This window comes from Octopus bimaculoides, chromosome 18 (genome assembly GCF_001194135.2).
Source record: "Octopus bimaculoides isolate UCB-OBI-ISO-001 chromosome 18, ASM119413v2, whole genome shotgun sequence".
NCBI classification, from domain to species: domain Eukaryota; kingdom Metazoa; phylum Mollusca; class Cephalopoda; order Octopoda; family Octopodidae; genus Octopus; species Octopus bimaculoides.
This window is the reverse complement of record NC_068998.1, coordinates 449,311-458,361: the sequence shown is the minus strand read 5'-3', so window position 1 is coordinate 458,361 and position 9,051 is coordinate 449,311. Positions and strand designations below refer to the sequence as shown.

Here is a 9,051-nt window from a genome sequence, read left to right as displayed (position 1 = left end):
TCCTTTGTTTTCTGTAAGGTCCAGCATTTTGAGATCAGCTTTTACCGCTTTGTCCCATGTTTTCCTGGCTGTGTCTGGTTCCTTTCACAATTTTCCTCTCAACACATTTGCACTTTGTCATTCATGCACACTGACATTGCACTCATACATGCATACTGGTGTCCAAAGGAGCATACTAGCTTCATTCCTATCTAGTCTTTACATGTTCGCTGTATCCAGAAACCATGTCTCACTACCATGTAGCATTGTTGTACATCGCTTGACAACTGATGTGTTTACATCCCTTTAGCAGTTCAGCAAAAGAGGCTGATAGAATAAGTACTAGGCTTACAAAGAATAAGACCTGGGGTCAATTTGCTCGACTAAAGGCAGTGCCCCAGCATGACCACAGTCAAATGACTGAAACAAGTAAAAGAATAAAAGAATCAAGTATTTTAACTATAAATACCTGTACAGAGTTTTTACATCCAGCACTAATTACACCTGGGTAAGTGTTATCCTACCCTTCAATATTTATTCACAAAATTTTAAACATTCCTGATCATTCTCTGATCCAACATTCTGAGTCTCACTTCACGTCTCTAAGAAGGTCAAACAAGGCAGAAACATGCTCACAGTTGTCGCCTCACTCTTAAACAAAACAATTTTGTATTTACTATTAGATATTTGGATTGTCTCCCTTGTTACTCTTTTTTTTTTGTTTTGATCAGATTAAGAAAATTTAGTTTCCACCATGAACATTGTTGTTTTAATTAACTGGAATTTCTTAGTGTTTGACGTTATGTATACTAGCATGCACATTACTGCACAAACACACACACACATACTGTAGTTCTTATATTACACACAAACATTATGTATAGTTGTTGTAATGTAACTGAAATACATATTCACCCAGTGTTAAGAATGTAAGGTTACATACATGGAGAGAGAGAGAGAGAGAGAGAGAGAGAGAGAGAGAGAGAGAGAGAGAAAGATATGAGAGACGGATAGAGAAAGATATGAGAGACAGATAGACAAACCAACAGAGAAACACAGAAATTCTCTCTCTTTCTCTCTCTCACACGCACACACATGCTTGATATTTTGTCTACCAATACGTAATACAGCCCATCAGATAACATTCTCCTGCATGCACACACACACACACACACACACACATTGTTAAACATACTTGTAATTGAATATATACACTCATAGCATTATACATACTAAAACTATGCCAAAAGAAACTGTGCTGTTATGTATACTCACACACACACAAAATGTGCGATGTTACACACATACATTTAGAGTCCTTGCTGCACACACATACATATACACTCACATACACACATATGCACACACATACACACAAGATATTTCTAATGATAAGTTGGGGGGGGGGGGAGAACCAGTGAGTGACAGGGTGTGGGGAAGAAAGAAAACCTGGGTGCCAATGTCTTAGCCTCAAACTTGATGATTTTTTTTTTTCAATAAAAGAAAAGATGAAAATGTATAAAGTGAACGGATGAGGAATGATAGAGAGAGCACCTGCACTCAACAAGTGACGATAGAGAGCACCTGCCCTCAATGAGTGAGAACAGTGAGCACTTGCCCTCAACGAGTAAGGGCAGCAGGTGATATCTTATGCGTGGATCCAATACACGAAGCTATGGGAGAGTATGGAGAAAGGTGAGAATATCTCACAGTTGATGTGTGGAATACTCTGAAAGTGAAGAACCAATCAAGTGGAACTAAACTGCCAGACTAATAATCAGACACACATGATTAAGCAATCACCGGAAGCATCAGAATCGGTAGAGGACAGCCACTTAAGGAATCGTGGGACTAGAAAGTTCTGTTGTGTTTGCATTTCTTACATCTAAAGCAACATTAATAAGAAATATGAACTCTTTGACTGCTGACTCAGACCATGCTGGAGCACACCAGCATGTGTGCGTGTGTGTGTGTGTGTAAGTGTGTGTGCGTGTGTGTGTGTGTGTGTACAGATAGAGACAGGCATAAAAAAATACAGAAACAGTTAGAGAGAAAGAGAGATGGGTGGATGGGTGGATGGGTGAAGACACTGGTTTCGATCTGTGCCAGAATACTGGAAGCTTATGTAAATCTCTACATTTCTATTTCAAATGAAATGTTTTTACATCCATCCATACCCTTCCCCTACTGGCCAAGATGGCAACTGGCATCCAGAGTGTCACCTGTTTGTCAGCCAGGCGTACAGAGGTTATTTATTTTGCCTGTAGGAAGGTTTGACCTCTTCATCCCAATAATACCCCAGACAAAATATCAGGTCTTTCATGAAAATGTTTAGAAATAAGAATGTTAATTGTTCGAGTATTTAATCAAAGGTAAATTATAAGAACAGTTGATTAAGTAAAACTGATTTCAGTAAAAGCTCAGCTAATTATATTTGACTGATTACATTCCACTTATAATTCAGTTGACCCTTAAGTTTTGAATTGATGCCCCCCCCCCCACTTGAAGCAGCAGTTTAAATACAGAAATGCTAATTAAGATAAAAATAGTAATAATTAACACAAATATTGATGGTAAGAAAAATACAGTTAGGCTTAAGATATAAGTTGAAGGTAACATGTGGGATAGACAGATATAGTAACATGTGGGAAACAGTCGTGGGACAAATAGAGTAGAAAATTGTTCAAGTTGAAAATAAGAAGGCTGCTTCTACCTGGCAAGTCAACTTGCAAGACATAACAGCTAGATCTTCCTTAAACTGCATATATTGTCTTAAAAAAGTGAAGAAAGGACACATTAATAAATGTAGATCCAGATAGACTATACCAGAATAATAAAATATGTGATAGCTGGCATTATTTTGATGCCATGTCTACTGGATCGAGATCAACCTGGGGCTAAACAACAAGAACAACTAATATAACTAAATGTCCAGGTGAAAGAGAAAACACAAATGAGGTGGAGGTAGAAGGGGGTTGTCAGTAAACAAAGGAATCATTAATTTCTGAATTAGCACAATGTAAAATGAACTGAAGAGAGTGTGTGACATTCATGCATTTCTTAAGAACATAGAAATTTGTGTGAAATTGACTTCAAGTTGGAATCAAAAGTAAACTACAGCCAGCAAAATGACCAGGAGATATTGTTTCATAAGGCTCTAATTGATAGAACCCTGATTCTGCAGGGCAGCCAGGGGGTAAACATTGGTTTTATAAGTCCTTACAAGCCACCCCATACACAGTGACCCAGGAAGAGTTAACCACTTGCTTTCAAACTTTATGGCTCTGTTCTTTTCATCAGACACAAATCAAACAAGTATAACCATCATCATCATCAACAACAACAACAAGAAGATAACAAACTTCTACATACCCAACATTGATGATTATACATCTCATAGTTATAATCCCGACGAGGATTTCCTGGATAAATCCATCCGTAAAGTTTTAAATCATTTTTTTGCCTGACAGGAGTAGCAGGGTGACATTGCACAATCCGTTGGGGGGAATACCCCAACTTGAAGCCTTCCAGACTATCCGGGCGTTTTTTGGGTTTACAGGCCATTCCTGTAGAAGTTTTTGTTTGCTTTTTCTTTTCTTTTTTTTTTTGTCTCCTGTTATTTTGTAATTTGTTCAAGAGAATATGAGAAGGGAAGTTTTATCACTTTTTTATCTTTCATCAATAAATTAAAGTTGTCCAACATAATTAAGCAATTGAAATAATTAAAATCTGACAACAACATCCAAAATAGAATGGGTTTTATTGGAGTTGTTGTAATTACACCGAAACTCTTGTAATATTATATAAGTTTGGTGAGCAGGCAGCAACACTCAAAGATAGAAACTGCTTCAACTTTCTACAACTTGCAGTTATTCTCCCCCCTCATTGCTTTCGTTTCTCATTCTTCTTCTTCTTCTTCTTGTTGCTGTTGTTGTCATTTAACTTTCTTTTCCCGATATTTGTTTGTTTGTGACATGTTTTTGACGTGTTTTTTTAAAACTTTCTGTTTTTGTTTTCTTTAAACTTTTAAAAGATGGAAATTCCATCAGAACCAGGATAGGACGGAAGAATTGCATAGATTGAAAGACACTGTTTTATAATAATAATAATAATAATAATGATGATGATGATGATGGTGATGATGATGATGATGATGATAGTGATAACTGAGGATAAAATCAAAGAAAATAACAATAATAATTGAAATAACAATAAAAATGATATGAGGGGGATTAAATAACAAGAGTAAATATCAACAACACAGAACAATTTCTGAGAAAATAATGAAGTGATGATGATGATGATGATGATGATGATGATGATGATGATGATGATAGTGATGATGATGAGGATGGCGGCATCAGTGGTGTTTGATTAAGGGGAGGAGGAGGAGGGGTAATTCAAGAGGGGAACATCACAGTCAAAGTGTCCAACAATACAACATAAATACTTTCAACTCAACTTCTCTCTTCCTTCTCTTTTCTCTCTTTCTCTCTCCACAAACAAAAGACCTCACCACAACCACCACTGACAACAACAATAGGAGAATGTGGTTGTTGTTGTTGTTGTTACATACAGTTTTGATTGTATTAATAGTGTTCACATAGCAGGTTTGGTTGAAGTTGGAAAAAAAAAACTCTTAAAACATTAAAACATCTTAATTTTGTTTCAGTTTCTTTTTTTGTTTGTTTGTTTTGGTACCTGAGTGAAAAAGTTGTTTTTTTTTAACAAAGAAACATTTTTGTTTAAAGTAAAAATAAACAAATCTACAAATTAATTTATAGCTTGTAATTAAACCCACCTATATACATATATAGACATACATATATATAAATGTGTGCACACATTTATAGTTGATATTTATCACAGGAATACACACACACACACACACACACACATGCATGCATACACATAAGATCAGAGCTAAAGGTAAATATTTCAGGGAAGAATTGTGGAGAAATATATTAAGAATAAAGTTGAGCAAGAGTTTAGTAAAGTAAAAGATTTGATGAGATATATAATATGTGTGTGTGTATATATATATATATATATATATATATATATATATATATATAGGTGTGTGTGTGTGTGTTTATGTATGTATATATATATATGATGATATATACACACTATATAATTAAATTCCAATATACTAATTTACACAAAAGTTATATTTGTTATATATTTCTCTTGTGATTATTTAATTTTTAAAAGTGAGGCACCACAGAGAGACACATTTATTCCAAAACCCAGTCTTCAATTGGGACGTTATCAAATTATTAGATGCGATGGGTGACGGGGAAGGAGGGAGAGAAAAAAAAACTTCTATCACAGCTCTAGTAGTAGTAGTAGTAGTAGTAGTAGTAGTAGTAGAAGAAGGAGTAGTAGTAAGTTTGAAAGTTAGTTATAACTTGGTGTTTGGGAAGTCTACATTGGCAGTAGAATATGGAGTCTGAGATTAATGCCATGCCATCTGACAGACAAAGACAGTGCCAAGTTTACAAGGAAAAAAGTAGAAAGAAACATAGAAAAAGTGAGTAATACATTAATATGAAGATCATCTTTTGTTAGACATAAAGATAGAAAGATAAGAAGGAAGAGGAGGAGAGAGTAATAGCAGAGAGCATTGCTGCTTCTGGGCACACACCAGGTCAGCACAAACCGCTGGTCACTTACACAGATTTGTCTTGGATTACAGGGGTCAAATGATGACCCCCCACCTCCTCAGTGACCATATAAGAAAGGGGTGGCGGTAGTCAGATGGTGGCAAGGATGAGTAGGGGTGGTGACTGTCGTAAGTATTTAAAGAAGGAGAGATATTTATAAGAGGATTATGTGGAGGGTAAGGGGAAGGTGGATAGGGGGAAGGAGAGGAAATGTATTTAATAATAATAATAATAATAATAATAATAAACAAAGGAGTTGCCTGCTTGGTCTTTTCTCTTTTTTTCTTAAAACAGCAAGAACAGCAGCAATAGTAGTAGTAGTAGTAGTAATAATAATAATAGTAATAGTAATAGTGGTGGCAGTAGTAGTAGTAGTAGTACTGTTGACGGTGGTGATAGTAATGATGTTGATGACTGTTGTTGTTGTTGTTGCTTAGTCTCCTCTGTAACCTTTTTTTCTTTTGCATTACCTTTGTGAAAAGCACGACACAATGTGGTTAGGAAGCCTGCAGCCCCTAAAAAAAAAAAAAGCCCCAAAAACTGAGAGAGCCGGATGTGTCACTTAGAGATGCTGTGTGCAGTTGTGGGTGACACAATATCGATGATGTCAAAGCGGTTGTAATTTAACTGAATTCAAAAGATAGGGAAAAATATAAATATATATACATATATAGATAGATATATATACAAATCCGGAGACGAGAGAGAGAGAAAAGGAAACGAAGTGGTATGGTGCATCGATATCTGTTGGATGTTATCAACCCACAGCCAATTAAACATACCTCAATTCTTATATACACTCATGCATAGATCTATAGGTATTTATGTTTACAGTTAATTGCACTCTCTTTCTACACCCATCCACATACACCTATGTACACGCACACACACACACACACAGACACACACACATGTAGAGGAATATAACCACAGAACATAGATATATATATACACACACCCTCTTGATTTTGTTATGCCCTTTCAATACTATCAATATACATGTATATACATATATATAAAAATAAATAAATACATATACATATATATATACATGCATGTGAATATGTGGATATGTGTATATATGTGACAAATACAGACTTAGATGTTAGTTTGTTGTTGAAGTTTGAAAGAATTATGGAAAAGTATGAACAAATATAAGATCAGGCGTCTTTTGGTATGATATTGCTAAACATATGAGGGAGTGTATAAAGGCAAAGTATATATAGATATATGTATATATATGTCTGTATATATATACGTGTGTGTAGAGAGAGAGAGAGACAGAAAGAGAGAGAGAGATGTGTTGCAAGGAGTTGTTGGAGAACATTTATGGAAGTGAGGTAGTGAATCTTCGAAGACACTAATTACAACCAAGCATGCAACGAAGTAACTGATGATTTACATTTTGCAGATTGGAACGATGCTTTATGATAGAATTTCAGTCTTTTTCTTCAATTCCTTTCAATTTTGTCTTTCATTTTTTATAAAAAATTTTTATTTATATTTTGAAAATCACCTACAAAACAGCCAATTCTCCCAGAAATGTATTATTAGCTATATATGCCAGAGCTGTCATGAGGAAAGCCCTTTTGTAGAGCCATTTGTTCCCCGCCTGTATATCCATCATATACACACATTACACGTATATATATATCTATATATATATATATATGCACATGCAAATACACACACACACACAGTTAAAGTGACTTGGGCTGAAATGGAATCACTGGAAAAGAATCAGCCAACAGATGTAGATTTTAAGCAGAAATATACACTCATACATAGGTATGTATATAATACATGAATCTTTTTCACAACTATAGACTCATGTTATATACACACCTCTGCAGAAACAAATACATTACACACACACTCATATATATATACATATATACTCATACACACACATGTATAAAGTAACTAGCTCTCTTTCTCAAGATATATATATATATATATATATACATATACACACACAGACATTCACACACACATATTTAGGTGTGGGTGTAGGAGATGGTCCAAACAAATAATAACGATAATAATAATAATAATCAACAAAAAAATTCAATAAAAATCAACAAAAGTTGAAATATATTTTTTCTCTTTTTTTTTTGTTTGTTTGTTTGTTGTCTTTTGTTTTCTCTAAAAGATTTGTCCCTGTTGAACCGTGAAATATTCCCCTGGAATCAAGCGAGTGCTATAAAGAGAGGTAAAGTCTGACGGAGGAGGAATTTGTCGGGGTAGAAAGAGATGATAGGTTCCATAGTGAGTTAAAATACAAAGTACTCCATCGAAATCTTCTCGAGAATTCACTTTTGTTGACAGCAACGACTACGAAAACAGGATTCCTACAAAGAACATGTGAGCTGTCAAATGATGCCACACTACTAGACACATCCATTTCAAAGGAATACAGTTTGGTCTTCGATTTAGAATGGTCAGTCTACTTCATACATGCACCTAACACCAACAACAACAACAACAACAGCAGCAGCACCAACAACAATAAACAACAAATTGTGAATGTATGTTGATTCGCTGGTCGACGGTCGTCTCTTTCATAACAGATGCTTATTGCATGCCAACTGACTCCTATACTCTCTATTACAATGAACAGTGTTTATACACTTGCACAAATACAAACACACACACACACACACACACGTACACGTGTGTGTGTGTGTGTGCGTATACAGATGTGCTTATTGACATATATGCATGCACAGAGGTATGTGTATGTGAGTGGGTACGCGTCAGTGTGTGTGTGTGCCTCTACACCCAGCAACTGATGCTGTCTTCCACTGTTCATTCATATAAGTGCAAATGTTTTCACACCTAATTAATTGGCATGTCTAATATCACAGTTGCAGGTATGTAAGTCTATTGACATACACACACGGACACACACGCATACACTATGCACTCACACAAATATGTGTGTGGATTTATCTTTCTTTCTCTCCCCCTTTTTCTCAAACATACATATAAAGATGAGTATGTGTATATCTATGTGTGTATGTGTGAGTGTATGTATATATACATACATATATGTACGTGTATGTATGAATGTATATATATATATAACCGTGCACGCTCACAATTCATTTAGAAGAAATAAGGAAAAAAATTACACATGATGCTGTATTTTAGTACAAAAATGAAATCAATAACCCTCTATTTGTGTATATACATATATATTTACATCTGTGTATATATACGTATATATATATGGGTTTCTCAGTATATTTTTATATAAATCTTTGTATATCTGTAATGCATGTATAGATATATAAACACAAACATATGCGCATGTATATACATATATATATATATGTGCATACACACATATACATGCATGTGTTTATATATATATATATATATATATATATATATATATATATAT

At 34.8% G+C, this 9,051-nt stretch overlaps 1 protein-coding gene and 1 long non-coding RNA gene across 12 annotated transcripts in view; one reads left to right on the top strand and one right to left on the bottom strand.

Annotated features, from left to right (window-relative positions):
• The window catches only part of LOC106871672 (peripheral plasma membrane protein CASK), a 516,651-nt gene that overhangs the window by 263,997 nt on the left and 243,603 nt on the right, over nucleotides 1-9,051 (bottom strand). The gene's annotated exons all lie outside the window — the stretch shown is intronic.
• The window catches only part of LOC128249960 (uncharacterized), a 27,012-nt gene continuing 23,176 nt past the window's right edge, over nucleotides 5,216-9,051 (top strand). For both annotated transcript variants that reach the window (XR_008266105.1, XR_008266106.1), the window contains exon 1: nucleotides 5,216-5,512. This is a non-coding gene — a long non-coding RNA (uncharacterized LOC128249960). The remainder of the gene's footprint in view (nucleotides 5,513-9,051) is intronic.